The following is a 25,375-nucleotide window of genomic DNA, read 5'->3' as shown; positions in this document are numbered from 1 at the left end:
GCTCTGTGCTGACAGCAGCAAGCCAGATGGGGCCTGGAACTCAGAAACTGCTAGATTATGAACTGAGCAAAAGTCCGGGGCCAACTGGCTGAGCCACCCAGGTGCCCGTACATAACATTTTTATGTTGAACAGCTGATGCTAGTTTATCCGTTAAAAACACAAATTCTTGGAGCACCTGGGTGGCTCAGTGGGTTAAGTGTTGGTTTCTTGATTTCAGCTCAGGTCTTGATCTCAGGATCCTGAGTTCAGGCCCTATGTTGGGCTCTCTGCTGGCGAAGAGCCTACTTACACACACATTCTTGTAGAGAAATTCACTGTAACTTATAAAAAGCATAAATTAAATTTTTAATAAACTTTTATGGGTAGAGGGGCTTCTAACTACATATGAAATTGCTAATGAGTTAATGAAGTGCATTTAATTTCTTTTAACGTGAAGTAATTCTGGTCATTAGTAATGCATACATTTGTACTTTCTCAGGTCTTAAGTCATTACATGGTTTCATACAATTCTTGAACTTAAAAATACACCAGGTTTATTTCCTACATGCTTAAAACTTTCTCAGTGAAATATGCAAACAGGGGCAACTGGCTGGCTTAGTTGGTAGATGATGTGACTCTTGATCTTGAGGTTGTGAGTTTGAGCCCCATGTTGAGTATAGCGATTACTTAAAAATAAAATCTTAAAAAAATAAAAAAGAAATATGCAAACAGTGTAAGTGTTGTCATGAAGAAAAACTGAAGAGATTGTTTATTTTTTACACTTATTAGATATTTTGGGATGGCAATGTCTGTATGTGTTTCCAGGTGAGGTATTTCTTTAGTTTACCCGTACTGCTGATCTTAATGATGACTTTGTGGAACACGCAGCTAACAAATTGTGTTTTGAGTGTTTTGGTAATGTGGTGACTATGTAGTAATCTCTTTTATAGAAGTTTCCTGTAACTTTCACACACGGAAAAAATTTTTGGATAGTGCTCAGATTCTAAGTGTTTCTTGAGAGCCTTATGCTTCTAGTATAATGTTGAACCTAAATTGAACACTAATGTATAGTAGTCTTAGGAAAACATTGCTGGAATCTGTGAAAAGCCTGGATTTTTTAGTGAATTCCATACAGGAGTAGGGAATCCTAGCATCCTTATTTTTTGTTGTTGTTGCCTGTCTCCTTCCAAAGATACAGTAGTTAATATCTGGACTTACGGAAGAAGTTAGAAATCGTTTGAGAAAGAAAGGTAATCAAATGACCCTAAAGTGAGACGTGTTACTGGTAATGAAATTCACATGTCACTTTATATTTTGTGACAACCAAGACAAAAAAAGGAAAAATAGTATGGTTCTGTCTGATTTTTTTTAAAGGAAGTTTTTGAGCTGATCTAAAAATGTAAATTTTGTATTTTAAGTTCCAGGTGAAACTTAATGAGTAGAACTTTCTAAATGATATCATCAGGATTAGAGGGCAGTGTAACATCCTGTTTTGTAAAAGCTATCAAAATGTTTATCACAAGGCTGGTTTTCATATGGTGGTCAATTCAAAATGAAAGACATAACACACAACAGAGATTATTTGGGAAACTAAATTGCTATAGTCCAGTTATGCTGACTTCTGTTCACTTAACCTGATTTAGAGACAAATGATTACAAGTTGGGACAATGAACAATCATGACCTTTAGGCTGTATCTCATATAGCAATGATCTTAACTAATGCTTTCAGTTGAGCTAAATAGGCTCCATTAATTAGTTGTTAAGTGAATGAATGGATAAATGTGTGTGCTCTGGGGATTACTTGCTGTCAGTATTCTAAGATATAATATAGAAAAGTAGCAGCTTTGCAATGAGGTAATTCCTAAATTTGTGACCTTTAACAAGTTTTTTAGATCTCTAGCAGCTTCAGCAAAATAGGGATAATGTATAATTTGAAAGATTGTGGTGAGGAGTAGTGATAACATATAAACCATCTTGTTTATAATAGGTAATTAATGGTGGCCATATTTTTACATTGTTGATATAAAAAGGAGTCAAGCTTTCAATATTAGCTTACTTGACATTTTGTGAAAAGTAATGATTTGTGTGCTTCTATGGGTGGTACAATGGGATGACGTGAATGGAAGTAAAACTATTCTAGAATTTTTATGAAAGCTAATTTAAAAAGCTTAAGTGCTTAGGTGCATTCATTTATAAATTTTTTTAAAAACTGAATTATAATTGACATACAATATTGTATTAGTTTCAGGTGTATGACAGTGATTCAGCATTTTTATATGTTACGAAATGATCACCTTGATATGTCTAGTTATTGTCACTATACAGAGGTATTACAATATTATTGACAATTCTCTATGCTGTATGTTACATTGACCATAGGTGTAGTTACTGTCTGTCACTACACAAAGTTATTATAGTATTACTGACTTCCCTTTGTTGTGTATTACATCCCTATGACTTACTTTATAACTGGTTTATACCAATTGATCCCCTTCACCAAAGGGGATTAGATGATGAATAGCTTATAAACAGAAATGTATTGCTCACTGTTTTGAAGGCTGCAATTCTGAGATAAGGGTGCCAGGATGGTCAGGTGAGGGCTTCCTTCTAGATCACAGGCTTTTGGCTGTGACCTCACATGGCAGAATGGGCAAAGGATCTCCCTAGGCACATTCTTGATTGAGAAACCCCTGTTTGGGGTCATAAAAGATCAGGAACCATTGTTTTGGATGGGACAGTTGTAGGAGTGTTAATTTTTCTCTTTCTGAACCATAGTGAAACCTAACCAAGGGTCCTATGAAATTTCTCCTTTAAAGGAACTTTTTACTTCATTAGGATTGTTAGGATGATTTAACTGGAAAAAGTATCATCAAAACCTGAAAGTTGGAGTCATTTGGTTTTGGCAACATGAGAGTTTAAGCTAACATAACACATTTAATATAACATGTCAGTCTTAGCTTTAGAATATTTGTTGATAATTTAGGATTGATAATTAGTATACTTGTTGATATTTTTTAGAGAAACTAGGCAGTAGGTTTGGATGCTTCTTTTGTGCTTGTTCCAGTAATGAAATTATGTGAAAGACTTTGTTTTCTTCCTGTGTGTTAAGGAAGGTGGGTTTGCATTCATTTAATCTAATAAGTTAAAGTGTTCAGCTATAACTTAAAAGTTGCAGCTCCACTATTTCACACCACCTGAAGTGGAAATGTAATCTGCCAACAGATATTCTTCCTCCACATCCATTCTAGAAGAGATTTTATGCTGTTTGAAGCAGAAATAGGCTAGGATTCTTGGTGAGACTGTACATCTTGTTGAGACTATGCAACCCGTAGATCATTTTATTTTTTTATTTTTTTTTCTGGAGATTTAATTTCTGCAGTCTTTGTTTTTTTAACGTTTATTTATTTTTGAGACAGAGAGAGACAGAGCATGAACGGGGGAGGGTCAGAGAGAGAGGGAGACACAGAATCTGAAACAGGCTCCAGGCTCTGAGCGGTCAGCACAGAGCCCGATGCGGGGCTCGAACTCACGGACCGTGAGATCATGACCTGAGCTGAAGTCAGACGCTTAACCGACTGAGCCACCCAGGCGCCCCCCCCATACATCATTTTAAACTGAATTAGAAGGCTAATGATAAATAAATGGGCTTTATCACAGTTTTCTGTCAGTTACATATGACAGAGTATAGCTGTGATCATGAACAGTTCTAATGAAAATTATATTTTTTCCTTGTGCCATATACCAGGTTAAAAAAAAAACACCTCCACATATGTGTAGTTCTTTGTATGTCAGTTATACCTCAGTAAAGCTACTTCAAAAAATTTTAAAGCAAACACCTGTGAAGGGTTGTTGATCAAAGAGATGTTGATCAAATAGGTTTATTACTCTCTAGAGTTACACTTAGAGTTCATTTTTAGGAAACCATATCTAATGAAAAGCTATCAATAAAAGAACACACTGTTTAGGATTCTTAAAATGTGACAGGAAAAGATAGCTTATGAAATGTAATTGAAAAATTTTTAATGTTTATGTATTTTCAGAAAGAGACAGAGAACATAAGCGGGGGGGGGGGGGGGGAGAGAGAGAGAGAGAGAGAGAGAGAGAGAGAGAGAGAGAGAATATCCTAAGCATGATCCATGCTGTCAGTACAGAGCCCGGGCTCAGGGCTCAAACCCACAAACTGTGAGATCATGACCTGAGCTGAAATCAAGAGTCAGACGCTTAACTGACTGAGTCACCCAGGTCCCCTGAAAATATCTTTGCTAGAGTATGAGTTTACTTGATACCAAATGGGAAGAGTTGTGGTTCAGAAAAATGTGAAGAAATTGTTATCAGATGAACCATAGACTCAATAATTTGTATGTAAAAGAAATCAATATCTCCACAATTTCTCTTAGAGAAGCCATAGAAGGACAAGTATAATTTCTTAGTTCATCTTTAAGTCTCTGAAGCATTCCATACAATGGTTTGTACCCCTTCTAAATATTCAGTAAAAGGCTTCAGTTCAGTGATTAGAAAGTAGTCTCTTGGGGAAAAATCATAGCACAAACTACTTATTTTACATGTGCTTTTCCTCTATATCAAACTCCTAATAAGAGCCAACTCTCTGACCTATCTATGCAAAGCCAAGGAACTGGAGATGTGTCAACATTTTTAAATAGTTGCCTCTGTACATAAGCTTTCAATATTGTGAAACTTCTTAGATGCTTTCTGCATATTTGCAGCTGAAGATCCAGCCAGTAGTTCATCCTGAGACTTCCATACAAAAAAAAAATTAAACTTATTTTATTTAATTTTATAAGTTTATTAATTTATTTCAGAGAGAGAGAGAGAGAGTGCAAACAGGGGAAGGGGAAAGAGAGAATCCCAAATAGGCTCTGTGCTGTCAGCGCAGAGCCCAACCCTGGGGCTCCATCTCACAAACTGTGAGATCATGACCTGAGCTGAAATCAAGAATCAGACTCTTAACCGACTGAGTCACCCAGGCGCCCCACAAATTTTTTTTTTTAAAAAAGAGACAACCTAAAAAATAACTTAAGCATGAAGAGCTATAAAAACAAGTCATGGGGCGCCTGGGTGGCTCAGTCGGTTAAGTGTCCGACTTCGGCACAGGTCATGATCTCACAGTTTGTGGGTTTGAGCCCCATGTCGGGCTCTGTGCTGACAGCTCAGAGCCTGGAGCCTGTTTCGGATTCTGTGTCTCCCTCTCTCTCTCTGCCCCTCCCTTGCTCACACTCTGTCTCAAGAATAAATAAACATTAAAAAAATTAAAAAAAAAAAACAAGTCACCACTTTGACCTCATATGCTGGAGTCAGTGAGAATATAAATTCCCAGGAATATTTAATTGCATGAATAAGGCTGTACTACTGCTGCTTCTTAGTCTACAAATTCCAGTGAGAAACATCTTTCTCAACTCTTCAGATCATTGAACTCTGATTACTTCAGGCTGCAGTCCTAAGGCAGAGACTTAGAGTGTTGCTGTGAGTCAGTGTGGAAATAGAGGTTAACAGGGAGATCTGTAAGGTTTCTGCTGGGTGACTTTATTCATTGGACCCTTCCAAGGATATAGGCCTATGTGTCCAGGACTTGGTTGTTCAGAAGCTGTGGATTAATGTGGTAAAAGAATACTTCACTCTGAGTTAAGAAAGCGGACACTTAATTGTAACAGGATGGACCTGAAACAGATATGCCCATATGCCATGGTTTGTGTCAAATGTTTAGAAATGGTAGTTGAAAATCCTTTAAATGTTTTCTACATTAGATAGTCAAGATGCAAAGTTCAGCAGGAGTGTTACTGACTTAAATGTCTGAGTTGACCCAGCTTGGGGCAAGATTTGTAATAGAACCTACAGAAGACACTGATGTTGGAAGCAATTCTGCCACCTTAGCAGCAGAACTATATTTGTCTTTGAAGTAAAAGAGATCACCAGTGGAAACAAATAGGTTGAGCCTGCGTTAGAGAAGCCAATAGACTAGGAAAAGCAAAACTCACATGGCTTAGTCCTGACAGCCTTAGATGTCAAAGGCAGCCCCAAAGCAGCACTGCTTAGATCTCCACCCTGGTGGTTGATGGAACTGTATCTCCCTACTCATTTTCAGCCAGAATGTATACGGGGTCATCCTTTGAGAAAACATGCTGCCTGAGCCACTTCCATTGGTGAGGATGAGGGCTGCTGATCCATATGAGAGCAGTAAAGTGGAGATCAGATATATCTTGGCAGCCCAGAGTACCTGTATCCAGTTTCATCTTGATCACAGTTGTGTTGAAATGAAAACTTTTAAGTTCATTGGGCTGTGATGAGATTTAAAAATGTTCCATGGTTTTGGAAGCAAGGAACAGCGATGGGGAGGACTGGTTGCCTGGTGTAGTTGAGATCAAAATTTTCGGTGATAATGACAGTCCCAGAGCTGATACTTACTTTTATTTCCACAATGATTTCTGAAGATTCCCTACCTTTGACACTAATCACTTTGTATAAAACACAGGATCCAGGGGTACCTGGCTGGCTTAGTCAGAAGAGCATGTGACTCATGAGTTCAAGCCTGACATGGGCTGTGGAGAGTACTTAAATAAATTTAAAAAAAACCTTTAAAACAAAAAAACCCACATGATCCAGATTTGGGAGAAAACAGGGAGGTCACATTTCTGGTATAGATTCACAATTGAATCTATCACTAGTTCTGTCTTTTATCAATAATTACTACATGCTTGCAACAGATGGGGCCCTGGACTAGGAGCTGACCCTAGGGTACAATGTTACCTCTTACCTCTTTCTTCCAGCCGAAGGACCACCCCCTACACGTTGGTGACATCAACAGCAGGCCAGTTTTCCACCAGGCCACCTAGTGGTCCATGTGGCCCAAAACAGCCCTCCTGGCACCTTCATTGCCCAAGTCTGCACCTCAGATCCTGAGCTGGGATCCAACAGCAAATATCTCCCTACCCCCTTGTGGCTGGTATGGATACTTAAAGTGAATTTGAGGTAGCACAGAATGCTGGATAGGGGTTGTTCGTTGTAATCAGGTGGATCCAAATAATGTTAGCATAACATTTCACTCAACTTACATTTTACAAACATTTGAAAAATTATGGAATAACATTTACAATTAAAATTCCCTTTTATATATCACTGTAAGTGGTTTGGAAGATTGCAGTCTAAAATGTAACAAAAAAAGGAAAAGGAAATCTTAACCTTGCAAAGTGTATTTAGATAAATTGGGTAATAAGAAAGTTGAGAAGAGTGAATTACTGGCAAGTCAAGAGAAATAGAATATTAATAAGAAGATACATAAAAGTGTGTCTGGGGGCGCCTGGGTGGCGCAGTTGGTTAAGCGTCCGACTTCAGCCAGGTCACGATCTCGCGGTCCGGGAGTTCGAGCCCCGTGTCAGGCTCTGGGCTGATGGCTCAGAGCCTGGAGCCTGTTTCCGATTCTGTGTCTCCCTCTCTCTCTGCCCCTCCCCCGTTTATGCTCTGTCTCTCTCTGTCCCAAAAATAAATAAACGTTGAAAACAAAAAACAACAACAACAAAAAAACAGTTCTTAATCTTAAAAAAAAAAAAAGTGTGTCTGGTTAGTCATGGTAGGATTCCTTACTGGTGTGGATTCTATTGTTTGTCCAAACTATGTTAACTTTATTACCTCCCTGGTGATCTCTAAAAGGAATTCATATAATCACATAATTTGGCATATTCAACCTGGTTTCTTTTGCTTACCTGAAGAGTTTGCTAAAGCTTGGAAACCAAGAAAAGGCAAGAATCTCAACAAATATGTGCCACTGGCATATCACTTTATCTTGTGTAGTGTTTTTTCTAGCAGTGTGTTAGGGGAGGCAGTGAGTATTCCTGGTGAGCAAAGGGCACTTATTTAATACCTGTTGACTCTTTCCTTTATCTTATTTTATTTTAGTTTATTTTTAATGTTTATTTTTGAGGGGGATGGGGCACAGAGAGGGAAATAGAGGATCTGAGGTGGGCTGTGTCCTGACAGCAAAGAGCCTGATGTAGGGCTCCAACTCTCGAACCAGGAGATCATGACCTGAGCCTAAGTCTGACTGAGCCACTCAGGAACCCCCTATCTTATTTGATTTTTGCATGTGATATGTGGTAGGAATTCATTGAGGTAGGAGTCAAGGTTCTTGACTTTTTTCTTTTTTCTTTTGTTCTTTTGTTGAAAGGATGTTCCTTTTCCTATTGAATTACTTTGGCCCCCTTGTTGAAAATCATTTGATATAAGTTGGTCTGTTTCTATACTTCCCGTCATGTGCCATGGATCTGTTTGTCCATCCTTTTGCCACAACCACACTGTCTTGATTATTGTCGCTTCATAGTCTTGAAGTCAGGTTGGTGAATCCTCCCATTTTTTTCCTTGTTTTTTTTTTTCAGCATTGTTCTGACTGTTCATAATCTTTTTCTCTTTCCAAATAAAAGTCATCTTCTCACTATAGAGGGAAAAAGCCTGCAAGGGTTTTGAATGGGACTGCACTAAATCTATAAATCTTTTGGGAGAGGGGTCATCTTAACAATAACGAGACTTCTAACCTATGAGAGTGGTACTATATTTCCATGTATCTAGATCTTCTTTAACTTCTTTTAGCAGTGTTTTATAGTTTTTAGTGTAGAGGTCTTATGTAATCTTTCATTAAATTATTCCTACATATTTTATAGTTTGGGATGTTACTGTAAAATATATTTTAATTTCATTTTCTGATTGTTGCTGTTTATTTTTGTATACTGCACCTGGTTTTGAAACACAAGAAGTGCAAGGTACTCTATTCTAATACTGTGTGAGAATATAATGTAAAAGTATATAGTTTAAGTCTAAACCACATCTACATAAATTCAGGCATCCATTCTCTGAAATAAATAGATTGGAAGAGCCTATCCCAAAACAGAGTAAACACTAGTGTCTGCCCCAAGTCTAGCGGTGGTTGGATCATTAATTCATTTATACGACAAATATTTATTAACTGCCCGGTATATGCAAGCCATTGTCCTAGGTGCCAAAGTTGCACCAGTGAATAAGGCAGCTATGACTCCTGACTTAATGGGTCTCTTTCTAAGATACGGTCTTTTATACGTCTGATAAATGCTACCAAGGAGAAAAGCAAGGATGCTAAGAGAGGCTATAATGGGGTGGGGGGCTACCCTAGCCTGAGGGTCAGGGAGGGCTTCTTTCAGGAAGTGATAAATTTAGTGTGAGATGTGAAAGATGAGTAGAAGTTAGCCAGGTGACAAGGAGATGAAAGAAGAAATTTTTTGGCAGAGGAAATAGTGTGTGTAAAGGTCCTTCCAAAAAGATGAGCAAGTGAAAAAGGCTAAGGAAGCTAAAAATGAGGTACAGGCAGAGTCCTGTAAGCCATATTAAAGACTCTGGATTTTATTCTAAGTACTTTTGTACATAGGAGCTTTTGAAAAGTTTTAAACAGGGTAGTGACAAGATATGATTTGAATTTTTAAAATATTTCTCTGGCTGTTGTGTGGCAGACTGATTTATGAGGGTTGTAAATGGAAGTAGGAAAAATAGATGGGAGACCATGGCAGTGTTTCTGATAAAAAATGGTGCTGGATTGGATTAAAGGGAAGGCAGTGGCTATAGAAATAAATGGATGGATTGGAGATATACTTAGGAAATAGATTCAAGAAGAGAATAGTGGAATGGTGGAATGTAAGCTCCATAAGGTAGGGACTGTTTTCTCTTTTATATTCTTTAGTGTCTGGAAAGATCATTGCCTGGCTGGTAAATTTACAATTAAATATCGTTAATTGAAGAAAAACAGTGATGGAAAGAAAAGGGGGATTAAGACTCATTGCCAGATTTGTGAATTAAGGAACTGGATGGACAAAGGTACCATTTAGTGAGTTGTGGAAGACTACAGAAGGGTAGATCACAGAGAAATTAGGATTTGAGTTGTAAACATGTTGTTTAAGATTCTGTGAAACATCCACGTCCAGATATTAAGAAGGTGGTTGGACATATAGTAACCATTATTTTGATTCCTTCCATTGTGATAGTCCATTCAGATGGATAGATCCTCACCAGGCTGAGCTTGATAAGCTTCCTGGTAGCTCTACGCTGGTATGTTTTTGGGTTCATTACAGTGCTACCCCTGTTCTTTATTTTTCTTCCTGATCTCTTTTTCACTGTTAAAGACATCCAGCACCCAGAGAACCTCTTTGTTTAATTCATGCTCACTCTACTTTTCACATTAGCTCTGCCCAATTCTTTTCTGCCTCTAGAATTGTTTGGATTATAATTTACCAGGATGTTTTAAATTGTTGTTGCTTAATTTTCTTTAACTTGATTGTATATTTTTCATGCATGTTTTTAAGGCTAGAATTTTTTCACCATATATTATTGGGTTACAAACAGTAGAATTTCAAATAAGGAATATTTAGGGTAAGAGATGTGTAGCAACAATAATAAAATTATTGAATTTTAATATTACAAGTACACTTGGAAGATACACCCACACAAACTTAAACATCCTTTAGGATTCTTAGTAACCATGTTAAAAAGATGCTAATTTTTGTTCTGTGACTTTCATCTGACATGTATTTGCTTTCTCTCCCTAACAAGAGAAAGAGAGTTCACTTTCTCTCCCTAACAAGAATACGAGCTCCTTCATAAAAGGGGTTATTTCTTTTCCATGGTATATATTAAAATTTTTTTTAATGTTTATTTAGTTTTGAGAAAGAGAGGCACAGCGTGAGCAGGAAAGGGCAGAGAGAGAGGGAGACACAGACTCTGAAGCCGGCTCCAAGCTCTGATTTGTCAGCAAAGAGGCGTTTGAACCCACCAGCCGAGCCGGGAGATGATGACCTGGGCCGAAGTTGACTCTCAACTGACTGAGCCAGCCAGGCGCCCCTTCATGGTATATTTTTAAGGCCTGGAACAGTCCTTGACATTGTTAAGCTCTAAATGAATATTTCCTGAATAAATTAATGGTAGTTAAGCATTTTAAGTTGCAACTGGCAGTGTTAATGATGGTAGAACTTCTCCCCATAAAGGGATAAATATTTTTCATACTTTGGGGCACCTAGGTGGCTCATTGGGTTAAGCTTCTGACTCTTGATTTTAGCTCAGGGGATGATCTCACAGTTCGTGAGTTCAAGCCCTGCGTTGGGGCTCTGTGCTGACAGTGTGGAGCCTGCTTGGGATTCCCTTCCTCCCTCTCTCTAACTGTCTCCCTTCTCTGGGCCCCCCCCCTCTGGCTGCTCTCACTCTCAAAATAAATAAATAAATTTAAAATATTTTTTCAGGGCTCCTGGGTGGCTCAGTTGGTTAAGCATCCACCTTCAGCTCAGGTCATGATCTCACAGTTTGTGAGTTCAAGCCCCGTGTCTGGCTCTGTGCTGACAGCTCAGAGCCTGGAGCCTGCTTCAGATTCTGTGTCTCCCTCTCTCTGCCCCTCCCCCATTCGCACTTGGTCTCCCTATCAAAAATAAACATTTTTAAAATTTTAAATTTTTTTCCCTATTTTGATAGAGTGGTAAATTAAATGGTTGTATACATTTGCCCAAACTCATTGAACTCAAGATCCTTGGTTTTTCACTGTATATAAACAATACTCCAATTTAAAAAGATATAAAGGGGGTACCTGGCTGGCTCAGATGGTAGAGGATGCGACTCTTGATCTCGGTGTTTAAGTTTGATCCCTACATTGAGTGTAGAGATTATTTAAAAAATAAAATCTTGGGGCACCTGGGAGACTCAGTCACTTAAGTATCTGACTGTTGGTTTCAGCTCAGGTCATGATCTCACGGTTCGTGAGTTTGAGCCCCGCATCAGACTCTGCACTGACAGCACAGAGCCTGCTTGGGAATCTCTGTCTCCCTCTCTCTGCCTCTTCCCTGTTTGCTGTCTCTCGCTCTCTCAAAAATAAATAAACATTAAAAAATTTTTTTAATTAAATTTTTTAAAAAAATTAGAGAGAGAAAATAATAAAACATCAGATTCGGCCCACCCACAATTGTCTCCAGACTCACCTCTAAGAAGCCAGTAGTGTTAATATCTGATTATGTATACTTCCAAGCATTTTTTTGGTATATGTAAATGGGTGTGCGTTTTTGCACAACAGGGATCATTTTATAGTAAGTATACTGTTCTGCGTCTTGCTTTTTCCCAACTAATAATATTCCAGGGGCAGCTTTTCATTTGAGTCCTTATAGTTCTGCCATCTACCTCAATCTTAGTAATTTTATCTTATTTTGTGATGAGAAACACAGTTACATCGTTCAAAAATGAAATGGTTGCATATTAGGTATATATTGTCTTATTCCCATTCCTGTCCTACTCTCCTGCCCCTGTTTCCTCCTGCCCACATACATTTTATTAGTTTCTTAGGTCTCTTTTAAGCATTTCTTTATACAGATAGGGGCAAATCTAGATATATATTTTCCCCACTTTTCTTACAAAACAGATAACATACACTGTTCTTTTTCTTGATTTCGTTACTCTACAATGTATCCTTTAAAAGTCTTTCCATATTAATACATAAGGAAAATTTTTCTTTTAAACAGATGCTTGGTATTCCACTGTGCTATTTATCAGTCTCCTGATAGATAAATTCATTCTTGGGATGTTTTCAGTCTCTGAGTATTACAAATAACTGCAGTGAAAAGTCTTGTACTGACATTATTTTGTGCATGTGCAGTATATATGTGGGATGAATTCCCACAAGTGGAATTGCTTGGTCAAAGAGTAAATAGGTTTGTAATTTTGATAGGTGCCTTCACAGCAAGTTTTCTTTTTAACTATTTTGAAATAATTTCAAATTTCCAAAAGGCTTTCAAGAATTGCACAAAGAACTATATACCCTTTATCCAGACTTAGCTATTGTTAATTTATATTTTGCTACATTTCTTTTATTCTTTCTTTTTATTCTCTTTATCATTCTCATATGTGTGTGTGTTTATACACATACATACATATGGTTTAAATAATACCAGTCTTATAGAAACAGTTCAAATTTCAGTTACCATGGCATTTTCTCTGAGTAATTACTTCAAGCATAAATGTCAGTGTTAGCCCTTTAGTCCACAGACTACTTTGCATATGACAGATATGCACCATGATAGGTAACCAATCACCTAGCGGCTGTCTGTCAGAGATTGGTTACTGTTATTTAGTTTATGCACAGACAGCAAAGCATGTAGTTGTGTTGCCTTCTTGTCTCCCAGAGATAAACCCACATGACATTTTACAAAAATGTGTAGAGGGAGTTGACCACCTAAATTAAAGTGCAGCAAATAAACAAAAGTGATAATGCAGTCAGTGAAATTCAAATTGAATAAAAATGGAATTATAGGGGCTTCTGGCTGGCTTGGTCATTAAAACATGTGACTCTTGATTTTGGGGTTGTGAGTTCAAGCCCTATGTTGGGTGTACAGATTACTTAAAATCTTTAAGGAGCACCTGGGTGGCTCAGTCTGTTGAGCATCCAACGTTTGATTTCTGCACAGGTCAAGATCTCGGTTTATGGGATAGAGCCCCACATTGGGCTCCTTGCTGACAGCATGGAATTTACTTGTGATTCTCTCTCTCCTCTCTCTCTACTCCTTCCCCATTTGCATGTGCTCTCCCTCTCTTTCTCTCTCTCTCTCAAAATAAATAAACTTTAAAAAAATAAAATCTTAGAAAATGGAATTATAGAATAAATAGCTGACACTGGAAAAGTCGACACTCCTACCTTCAAGAGTCTCTAGACATGTAGCCTAAGGAGCTTTGTGAATGTGAACTTACTGGCATAAGTCAGGAAAGTGGTTGTGACAAAAAGGATGAAAATGTCCAGAAAAAAATAACACCAGCAAAAAAACCTTCACATTAGAGGAACTCTTGGAGATATTTCATGACCTTGAAAGCTCCAAGGATACATAAAATACTGGAAGTTGATCCAAACTTAGGAAAGGTCTTGACAATTTTCCAAGGCATAGAAAAGATGTTTGCTCTGTATTATAAATTATAGGATGAGAAAAAGCCAACCCTGTAATTCTCAGCTGTTCTTAATGTCTCAGATTATAATGTATTAAATAAATATTAGTTTCACTATTTTTTTTACTTCCCTGTAGGAGTTTTTATGTTTCCAAAAACTTTTTTAAAGGTCACGGAACAATTCTAATTTCCTCTATTGATTGTTAAGATTACTTTGCAGTGTCAGTTTGAGTGGTTATTTTTTACAGTCCTGCACAACTGCAAAGTAAGGAATGCTTATATATACTTTCTCACGTTTTGTTTTAAAACAATTTTTTAAGTTTATTTTATTTTGAGACAGCACGTGAGCAGGGGAGGAGCAGAGAAAGAGAATCCCCAGCAGGTCCTGCACTGTCAACACGGAGACCAATGCTGGGTTTAAACCCACAAACCAGTGAGATCATTACCTGAGCTGATGCCGAGAGTCAGACGCTTAACCAACTGAGCTACCCAGGTGCCCCTAAAACAATTTTTAATCAGTTTTACTGTGGCATAATTTATATTTACTGTGGCGTAATTTATATATAAAATGTACCTTTAAAAATTATACAGCTCATTGAATTTTAACAGATGTTTACACCTGTGTAACCATTTATACAGTCAAATTATACAATACTTCTATAACCTCCAAAAGCTTTCTCATGCCCCTTCACAATCATTTACCCACATCACTGGATCTAGGCAACCACTGATCTGCTTCCTGTCACCATAAATTAGTTTTGTCTTTTCCAGAATTTCTTCTAAACAGAATCCTACAACATGTACTTTTTTGTGTCTGCTTTTTCTTCTACATGTTTTTGAAATTCCTTCACACTGTTGTGTGTTCATTAGCTTGTTTTTTTAATTGCTGATTGATAATGCATTGTATAGATACATCACAATTTGTTTATACAGTTACTTGTTAATGGACATTTGAGTTCCCAGTTTGGTGTTATTCTTTAAAAATTTTTTTTATGTTAATTTATCTTTGAGAGAGAGATAGAGCATGAGCATAGGAGGGGCAAGACAGAGACACAGAATATGAAGTAAGCTCCAGGCTCTGAGCCATAAGCATAGAGCCCAGTGCGAAGCTCAAACTCGCAAACCGTGAGATCATGACAGGAGCCGAAGTCCGATGGTTAACTGATTGAGCCAGCCAGGCACCCTGATGTTATTCTTAATTAAGATGATGTGAACATTTATGTAAAAATTTTTGTGGGCATATTTTTAGTTTCTCAGGTAAATGCCTAAAAGTACAATTGCTTGATCATATAACACGGGAAATCTATATTTAGCTTTATAAGAAGCTACAAAACTATTTTTCAAAGAGGTCGTACTTTACATTCTCATCGGCATTGTATGACAGCTCTGCTTACTCCATGTTCTCCCCAATGCTTCCTGTTAAACTTTTTAATTTTAGCCATTCTAGTGGGTATGTTTTACTATCTCATTATGTATTTTTTTTAACTAAAAGTGTTTTTTGTTTTAATTTTTAGAGGGTAGTGGGGTAGAGAAAGAGAGAGAGAGAGAGAGAGAGAGAGAGAGAGAATATCTCACGCAGGCTCCACGCTCAGTGTAGAGCCTGACATGGGACTTGATTTTACAACCCTGGGATCATGACTGAACCAATGTTAAGAGTCAGACACTTAACCGATTGAGCCGCCCCGGCACCCCTATATATGTAGTTTTATTATTTTTGTAATTTTTTTAGTGTTTATTTTGAGAGAAAGAGAGAGAGAGTGCGATCAGAGGAGGGGCAGAGAGACAGAGAGAGAGAGGAAGAGAATCTCAAGCAGGCTCTGCACCATCAGTGCAGAGCCCAGCATGGGCCTTGAACTCACGAACTGTGAGATTATGACCTGAGCCAAAAATCAAGAGTCAGACGCTTAACTGACTGAGCCACCCAGGCGCCACTATATGTTTATTTTAGAATAAACTTGTCAGTAGTACAGAAAACATCTAGTTCATATTTTGAGGAATTGTGTTAAATCTAGAGATCAAAGTGGAGGTAGGGAGGAGTTGATATCTTTAGTATGTTGAGTCTTCTGAACCATGAATATTAGGTTGGTCTCCCCATTAAGTTAAATATTCTTTTATTTCTTTTATCAGCATTTTTAAAGTTTCATTCTGTAAGTTCTATGCATATTTTGTTAGTTATACCTAAGAATTCCATTTTTTGAATAATTGGAAATTGTGTTGAGTTTTTTTTAATTTTATTTTTTATTTTTTAAAATTTACATCCAAATTAGTTAGCATATAGTGCAACAATGATTTCAGGAGTAGGTTCCTTAGTGCCCCTTGCCCTTTTAGCCCATCCCCCCTCCCACAACCCCTCCAGTAACCCTCAGTTCTCCATATTTATGAGTCTCTTCTGTTTTGTCCCCCTCCCTGTTTTTATATTATTTTTGTTTCCCTTCCCTTAGGTTCATCTGTTTTGTCTCTTAAAGTCCTCATATGAGTGAAGTAATATGATTTTTGTCTTTCTCTGACTAATTTCACTTAGCATAATACCCTTCAGTTCCATCCACATAGTTGCAAATGGCAAGATTTCACTCTTTTTGATTGCTGAGTAATACTCCATTGTATATATACACACCACATCTTCTTTATCCATTTATCCATCGATGGACATTTGGTCTCTTTCCATGCTTTGGCTATTGCTGATAGTGCTGTTATAAACATGGGGGTGCATGTGTCCCTTTGAAACAGAACAGCTGTATCCCATGGATAAATGCCTAATAGTGCAATTGCTGGGTTGTAGGGTAGTTCTATTTTGAGTTTTTTGAGGAACCTCCATACTGTTTCCAGAGTGGCTGCACCAGCTTGCATTCCCATGTATTGAATTTGTAATTTCAATTTCTACATGTTCAATCATAGTATTTAGAAGTAGATTTTGATATGTTGACCTTGTATCCTATGACCTTACTAAAGTCACTTAGTAGTTCTGGGAGTTTTTTAATAATAGATTCTTTGGGATTTTCTTTGTAAACAATGTGCCATCTGCGATAGGGATATTATTATTTCTTCCTTTTAATCTGTATGTCTTTTCTTTGTATTTTCTTGCCTTACTGCAACTGGCTGGAACTTCTAGTATTATATTGACTAAGAATAGTGAGGGGCGCCTGGGTGGCTCAGTTGGTTAAGTGTCAGACTTCGGCTCAGGTCATGATCTCACAATTTGTGGGTTTGAGCCCTGCATTGGGCTCTGTGCTGAATGCTTGCTCTGAGCCTGGAGCCTGCTTCAGATTCTGTGTCTCCTGTCTCTGCCCCTCCTCTGCTTGTGCTCTGTCTCGCAAAAATAAATACATGTAAAAAAAAAATTAATAATAGTGAGAGTAGGCATCTTTGCTTTGTTCTTGATATAAGGGGGGGAATTTAATCTTTCACTCTTAAGTATCATGTTTACTGTAGGTTTGTGTGGATTCTTTCTGTTAAGCTGAGGAAGATCTCCTCTGTTCCTCGTTTTCTGAGTTTTTTATTTTTTTATTTTTATTTTTATTAAAAAATTTTTTTTTCAACATTTATTTATTTTTGGGACAGAGAGAGACAGAGCATGAATGGGGGAGGGGCAGAGAGAGAGGGAGACACAGAATCGGAAACAGGCTCCAGGCTCTGAGCCATCAGCCCAGAGCCTGACGCGGGGCTCGAACTCACGGACCGCAAGATCGTGACCTGGCTGAAGTCGGACGCTTAACCGACTGCGCCACCCAGGCGCCCCCCCTTTTTTTTTTTAAATCTGAGTTTTTAAAAAAATAATGAATAGATGTTGAATTTTTTTTCATCCTTTTTCTGTACCATTGTATATGATTGCATAATTTTTCTTCTTTAGCTTGTTGATAGGGTGAATAATATTAATTATTTTTCAAATAGTGAATAGTCTTGCATCCCTGGAATAAGCTCCACTTGGTTATGGTGTATACTTCTTTTTACATGTTGCTGAAGTCCATTTACTAATATTTCATTCAGGATTTTGTATTTATATTTATGTGGGATATTGATTTGTAGTTTTTTTGTGTGCTGCCTTTGTCTAGCTTTGACATCAGCAAAATTGGCTTCATAAAATGAATTAGAAAGGGTCTTCTCCTCTTCTATTTTCTGAAATAGATTGTGTAGAATTGGTGTTAGCTTTTCTTTAAAAATTTGAAAGAAAAAAAAATTAAAAAAAAAAAAGGGGGGCGCCTGGGTGGTGCAGTCGGTTAAGCGTCTGACTTCAGCCAGGTCACGATCTCGCGGTCCATGAGTTCGAGCCCCGCGTCGGGCTCTGGGCTGATGGCTCAGAGCCTGGAGCCTGTTTCCGATTCTGTGTCTCCCTCTCTCTCTGCCCCTCGCCCGTTCATGCTCTGTCTCTCTCTGTCCCAAAAATAAATAAACTTTGAAAAAAAATATATAAAAATTTGAAAGAATTCTCCAGTGAAACCATCTGGACCTGGAGATTTCTCTTGGGGAATTTTTAAACTATGTATTCAATTTGTCTGCTAGCTATAGGACTATTTAGATTATCCATTTCATATTGGGTGAGTATTCTAGTGACTTTTGTTTTTAGCATTTTGTTTGTAGCAATTGGTCCATTTTATTTAAATTGTTGAGTTTAGGGGTGCCTGGGTGGCTCAGTCACTTAAGCATCTGACTCTTGATTTTGGTTCATATTGTGATCCCAGGGTTGTGGGATCGAGCTCTATGTCAGGCTGCATGAGCATGAATCCTGCCAGGGATATTGTCTCTCTCTCTGTGTCTCTGTCTCTCTCTGCCTCTTTCTGCCTCTTTCATAAATAAATAGATAAATGAAAAATAAGTTGTTGCATTTACACGCATACAGTTGTTCATAATATTGCCTTATATTCCTTTTACATGCATACAGTTGTTCATAATATTCCCTTATATTCCTTTTAATGTGTGTGGGGTCTGTAGTGATACTCTGTTTCACTGTAGATATAGGATTGTCCATATTGTTAGAGTTTGTCAGTTTATTGATTTACTAATTTTATTAGTTTTCAAAGCACTACCTTTTAGTGACATTGATTTTTTTCTATTTTTATTTTTTGTTTTACTGATTTATATATCTTTTTAAATAGTTAAATTGGGGTATAATTTATGTATAATGAACTTAACCCATTTTCAGGTGGAGTTAGACAAGTCTTAATAAATTTATTCAGTTGTGCAACCATCCCCAGTATCCAGTTTTAGAACATTGTCTTCATCCCAAAGATTTCCTTGGTGTCTGTTTACAGTAAGTTTCCATCCGCAGCCCCAGGCAACCATTGGCCAATTTTCAGTCTCTATAGTTTTTTTCTTTTGTAGAAATTTCACATAAATATAGTTAGACAATATGTAGTTTTTATGTTGGCTTCTTTCACTTGGCACAGTGTTGCTGACATTCATCCATGTAGCATGTATCAGCCCTTAATTGCTTTTACTGTTGAATAGTATGTTGTTGTATGGCTACACCATATTTTGTTTATATAGGTGTCCATTGATAGACATTTGAGTTTTTTCCAGTTTTTGACTATTAAGAAAAACGATGAACATTTGCTGCAAGTATTTGTATGAATATATCTTTTAATTTCTCCTAGGTGTATATCTAGGAGTTCAATTTCATTGATATATGGCCTTGTATTTATTAAAATTTCTTTGCTTCTGCTTGCTTTTGCAAAGCAAAAATTTTGCAAAAATTTTTTACTTTGCTCCTTTTTTCTAGTTTCTTGAGGTAGGAACATAGTTTATTGATTTGAAAACTTTTATCTTTAGTGCTATACATTTCCCTGTCAGAACTGCTTTAGTTGCATCCCACAAATTTTGATAAGCGTATTTTCATTTTTGTTCAGTTCAGTATATTGTTAAATTTCCTTCATGACTTGTTGACCCATGGATTACTTAGAACTGTGTTGTTTTATTTCCAAGTGTTTGGAGATTTTCCTGCTTTCTGTTACTGATTTTCAGTTTAATTCCATACATACTCTCGCGGGATCTCAAAAGGACATAAGGTAGGATCATAGTTTCTTGGAATTCTTTGTAAGTCTGGCTTGGTTTTGTGGACATAGTTTCCGGGTTCAGGCTCAGTATCTTTACCTTCATTTTGGCTGGTAGGTGTCCTAGATTCCCCGAGCCTTTCCTACAAGCTTGGGTTACCCCTGCCTTCTAAATAATCAATTTTTTAAAGTTTATTTATTTATTTTGAGAGGGAGAGAGAAAACATGTGGAAAGGGCAGAGAGAGAGGCAGGGAGAGAGAATCCCAAGCCGACTTTGCAGTGTCAACACAGAGCCCAGTGTGGGGCTTGAACTCATGAACTGTGAGGTCATGACCTGAGCCAAAATCAAGAGTTGGATGTTTGACTGAGCCACCCAGGATCCCCTATAATCAATTATTTTTTAAAGAAACGAGAAAGTGAGAAGAAAAGTTTTTCATATGTAATGTACATTTTTATCTTTGTGTCACTTATTTTTTTATGTAGTCCAAATTTCCATCAGGTGTCAGTTTCCTTCCGACTGAAGAACTTTTTTTAATGTTTCTTGTAACTTTCAGAATAAATCTTCTGGTTACATATTTTCTTGTTTGTTGTTTGTCTGAAAAAGATCTTTCTTTCACCTTCATTTTTGAAAGATACTTTTGCTGGATATAGAATTCTAGACTGACAGTTTTCTTTTAGTTTCTAATAAGTCTACAGTCATTTTTGTTGCTTTGTTTTTACTGTTTTTTTCCCCCTCTGGCTGCTTCTAAATTTTTCTTTTTATTTATGATTTTCAGAAATTTGATAATGATGACCTTAGTGTATTTTTCTTGGTGTTTTATCCTTCTTGGGACTCATTGAGCTTCTTGAGTCTGTCAATGTATAGTTTTCTTTAAATTTAGAAGGTTTTGGGCTGTATTCAAATATTATTACACACACATACACAATTATAAAACTTCAGTTTTACTTGTGTTAGACCAGTTGACATTTTCCCACAGGTTGCTGAAGCTGTGTTTCTATTTGTTCATTATTTTCAGTTTGTTTTGCTATGTTTTCAAGTTCATTGATCTTCTTTATGTCTAGGCTGCTGTTAATCCCATCTAGTGAAGTTTTCATTTCATATTCGTATTTTTCACTTTCAGAAATTTCATTTCATTTTTTCATTTCTCTCCATTTTTCTCAGTAGCTTCATGTTTTCCTTTAAATCCTTGAGAGCATTTACAGTAGCTTTTTAAGTTAATTGTCTGCTAATTTAATTACTTTTGTCATTTCTAGTGATGATTTTCTTCCTGGTTTTAAGTCACAGTTTGCTTATTGTTTGCATACCTAGTAATGTTTTTATTGGATGGCAGACTTTGTAAATGCTACATTGTTGAGTGTGTTTTGTTGTTTTTCTTTAAAAAGTATTGAAATGTGGTGTGCCTGGGTGACTCAGTTGGTTAAGCATCCAGCTCTTGGTTTTAGCTGAAATCATGATCTTATGGTTCATGCGATCAAGCCCTGAGTTGGAATCCACGATGACAGCATGGAGCCTGCTTGGGATACTCTCTCTTCCTCTTTCTCTATCCCTCCCCTGCTTGTGCACTTACGCACACTCTCTTCTCTCTCAAAATAAATAAAGAAACAAACTTAAAAAAATAAAATGCTACTTTAAAAAAGTATTGAAATTTGTTTTTTGGAAGGCAGTTAAGTTATCTGCAGGTCTGGTTGATCTTTCCAAGGCTTGTTTTAAAATTTTGTTAGAAAAGATTTATAAAAACCTTTGCATTGGGCTAATTAGCCCTACTACTAAGTCGCGATCTTTTTTGGAGTGTTTGTCAAGATTTTTATATTCTGGATGAATGGAATCCAAATATTTCCCATCCCTATGTGAGCTCCAGAAAAATTTCAGCTAATAGGTCGCTTGTTCTTTGCTCAGCTTCAGGATAATTGTCATTCTGTATACGCTCAGATTATAGTTCATCCAGAGACTCACGGGATCCTTATCCAGACTTCTGGAATTCTTTACATAGCTCCATTCTCTGTTCCACAATTTTTAGCTTCCTCAGTCTTCCTAAATGCTAATTTTTATTCCTCAACTCAGCAAGATCACTATATTATTCTTGGATTTCCCCTTTTTTGCCCCATGGTCTGAAAATTGCCTCCAGGAAAATCATGAGAGATCCTAGGATTCAACTTATTTGTTTCCTTTCTCTTAGTCTTCCACTTCTTTTAAGCCACTGTCTGAAAGCATTTTTCCACATATTTTCATCAGTGTCTAAGTTTTTTATAATGATATGGCTAGTTTCACATGATCAGAAACAAAAATTTTCACTTTGGTTTTTGTACTAACATGCTGTATCCTGTAAATCATTCTATATGAATTTGTAGAGGTCATTTTTTATAGTTTTCTAAAACTCCATTATATGTGTACATATCATAGTATGTTCAGCCAATCTCTAGTATGCAGTTTAGGTAGTTTCTAATCTCTTTGCATTTACAAATTATTTAAAAATAATGCTGTAATGAATAATCTGGTACATATGTTTTTTAAGAATTTTTAAAGTGTATATTCAGGGTAAATTTCTAAAAGTGTGATTACTGGGCCATAGGGTAAATGCATATGTAGGTTTGTTAGATATAACTGTTTTCCTCCATATAGGTTGTACTCTTTTGCTTTCCTACCAGTAGATGAGGATGCTTATTTTCCCACAACCTCCACAACAGAGTATGTCATCAAGATTTTTAATTTTTGCCAATCTGATCATTTAAAACATCTCAGAGTAGTTTTGATTAGAGTTTCATTCTGATTGAATTTAAGGATCTTTTCACATTTTTACAAAAGTTTTATTTATTTTTGAGAGAGGGAGAGGGAGTGGGTTTTGAGAGGGAGGGGCAGAGAGAGAGGGAGACAGAGAATCCCAAGCAGACTTCACACTGTCAGCACAGAGCCTGACGCAGGGCTCAAACTCATGAACTGTGAGATCATGACCTGACTTGAAACCAAGAGTCGGATGCCCAACCCACTGAGCCACCCACATGCCCCTTTTTACATGTTTAAGAGCCTGTTTATCTCTTTTAAAAATTGTTCATGTCTTATGTTCATTTTTCTGTATGATTTTTTAGTGTCTTGTCCTAAAATTTTAAAGTTATTTATATATTTAGAGATATTAGCCTTTTGCCCAAGATATGTTACAAATATTTTTTTCCCAGTATGTCATTTGCCTTTCAGTTTTGTCTAGGGTATTTTTTGCATTGCAGTCTTTTTTCCTTTTTATTTTTATGTAATGAAATTAATTAGTCTTTTCTTAAATTGCATTTAGGTTTTGAGTCATAGTTAGAAACCCTTGCCCCACACTGAGGTTATAGAAAATTCATCCATTTTCTTTTAATACTTGTATGATTTTTTGGTTTTTACATTTAGATTCCTGATCTGTATGGGTTTTATTCTTGTGTGTGCTGAGTAATGGATCTAATTTTTTTTTTTTTTTCCAAACGGCCGTCCAGTTGTCTCAGTACTGTTTATTAAACACTTTCATCTTTGGGGCACCTGGGTGGCTTAGTCCGTTGGGCATCTGACTTCAGCTCGTGTCATGATCTCACCGTTCGTGAGTTCGAGCCTCGCATTGGGCTCTGTGCTGACAGCTCGGAGACTGGAACCTGCTTTGGATTCTGTGTCTCCTACTCTGTCTGTCCCTTCCCTGCTCACATTCTCTCTCTCTCTCAAAAATAAAATAAGTGTTTTTAAAAAAACCTTCATCTTTGTCTCAGTATTTTGAGATAGTATCTTTATTGTATACTAAACTTCTGTATTGATAGAAGGCTTAAAGATCAGAAAGCCACACTTCTTTCTCACTCAAAGTTAATATATTTTGAAGCAAATTACTTCATTTAGAAAAAAACAGCTCAATCACACAAGGCTACCCATTTGTTGAGAACTGATAATAATTTAGGTAAAAATGTAATAGTGTGCTGGGGAAAAATTGAACAGATTCTAAGGAGAATTTAGGTGTCTTGGAAGATTTTCAAGCGGGCTATTGATAATTTTTGCGGGTAGTTTCCTGGCACGTTTGAGTTTATGATCTATTAAACAATAAGAGTACTAATGCAATCAAGACTAGAAGAGAATAGCACTCAAATGGGAAAAGAGGTAAATCTTTTTTTCTTAAACTTTTGATCTCAAAAATCACTGATTATCATTGTAGTTTTAAAATACTTTGGCGAGATAATTTCTTCTTGTGTGAGGGGAGATAGAATGGAGGTTTTATAAAACTTAAGATTTATAGATGTTTTTCAAATCAAAGTATGCAAAATATTTTTTCACATAAATAAACTTGAGATAAATATTAAGGCTAAACTCTTCAGCTTATTCACCAAGTCCTTGAATCACCCACCTGTCTAAATTATGATACATGTTTGATTAACCTATCGGTTATCTGTTTTTATACCAGTTCTCTTCACATGCTCCCTTAATTTGACTTTTGACCTTTGACCTCAGAATGTTCTTCAAATAGTCAAATGACATTAAATTGAAAGATTACTAGATGATATTTAGAATTTTAAGGGGGTAATACATTTTTTAACAGTTTCATGAGCAAGATTTTCTGATATTACTGATCCTCTGAGAATGAATAATATTAGGTAGTTACCCAGTATTTAAAAATGATATTAGGACATATTTATGGAGACCTTCCTCTGTGCCAGGCAAGGGCAGCTTCATGAGCGTGTAATCTGTGCGATCACATGGGTCCCCTTTTTAGGAGGGCCCTGCATTTGGGCTAATTCTCTGCTCTTACCATCTTGCCATTCTTAAGTTTTAAATAAGGAAGCTCACATTTCATTTTTCATTGGCCTTAAAAATTAAGGAGCCAATCATAATGATATTTAAGGTATTTGACTCAGGTAGTGGCAGTAGAAAGGGAAAGTAATTTGATATACATTTTGGAAGTAGTAAACATTGGCATGTACTGGTAATTAATGTGGGAATGTAGAAAAAGATGTTAAGAATGACTTGGGAATTTTTTTTTTTAAAGATCTTATTTTCAAGTAATTTCTGCACCCAACATGGGCTGAAGCTCACACCTCCAAGATCAAGAATTGCATGCTCTACACACCCAGGTGCCCTGACTTGGGAATTTTTGAGTCATTGGTTGCCTGAGGCTGGGAGTAGGAGCAAGAATTGATTGCAGACAGGATTAGGGCATTTGGGGGTGATGGGAATATACTAAAACTGGATTGTGATGTTGGTTGCATAACTATAAATTACTGAAAATCATTGTCTAGATGATCTAGATGTCTAGATGAACGCTATGGTAAATATAAAGCTGTTAAAATATTAACAGATTGAGATGCCTGTGGTTATGTCAAGGAGTGCTGTTATTATTCCCATTTTACAGATAAACAAACTGAAAGAGAAGTGAAAAATAAGAGCTTCATGGTTACATAGTTACTAAGTGTAATATCCAGTATTGGAACTCAAGTATTTTTGACACGAAGGCTTCACTCTTGACAACTATAAC

At 36.8% G+C, this 25,375-nt stretch overlaps 1 protein-coding gene across 6 annotated transcripts in view; it reads left to right on the top strand.

Moving 5' to 3' along the window:
• The window catches only part of LOC121016760 (protocadherin gamma-C4), a 99,957-nt gene that overhangs the window by 36,656 nt on the left and 37,926 nt on the right, over positions 1–25,375 (top strand). The gene's annotated exons all lie outside the window — the stretch shown is intronic.

Source organism: Herpailurus yagouaroundi, unplaced genomic scaffold (genome assembly GCF_014898765.1).
Source record: "Herpailurus yagouaroundi ecotype Mexico unplaced genomic scaffold, PumYag 29, whole genome shotgun sequence".
Lineage (NCBI taxonomy): Eukaryota > Metazoa > Chordata > Mammalia > Carnivora > Felidae > Herpailurus > Herpailurus yagouaroundi.
Note: the sequence above shows the minus strand (reverse complement) of the source record. Positions and strands in the feature narration are given on the sequence as shown.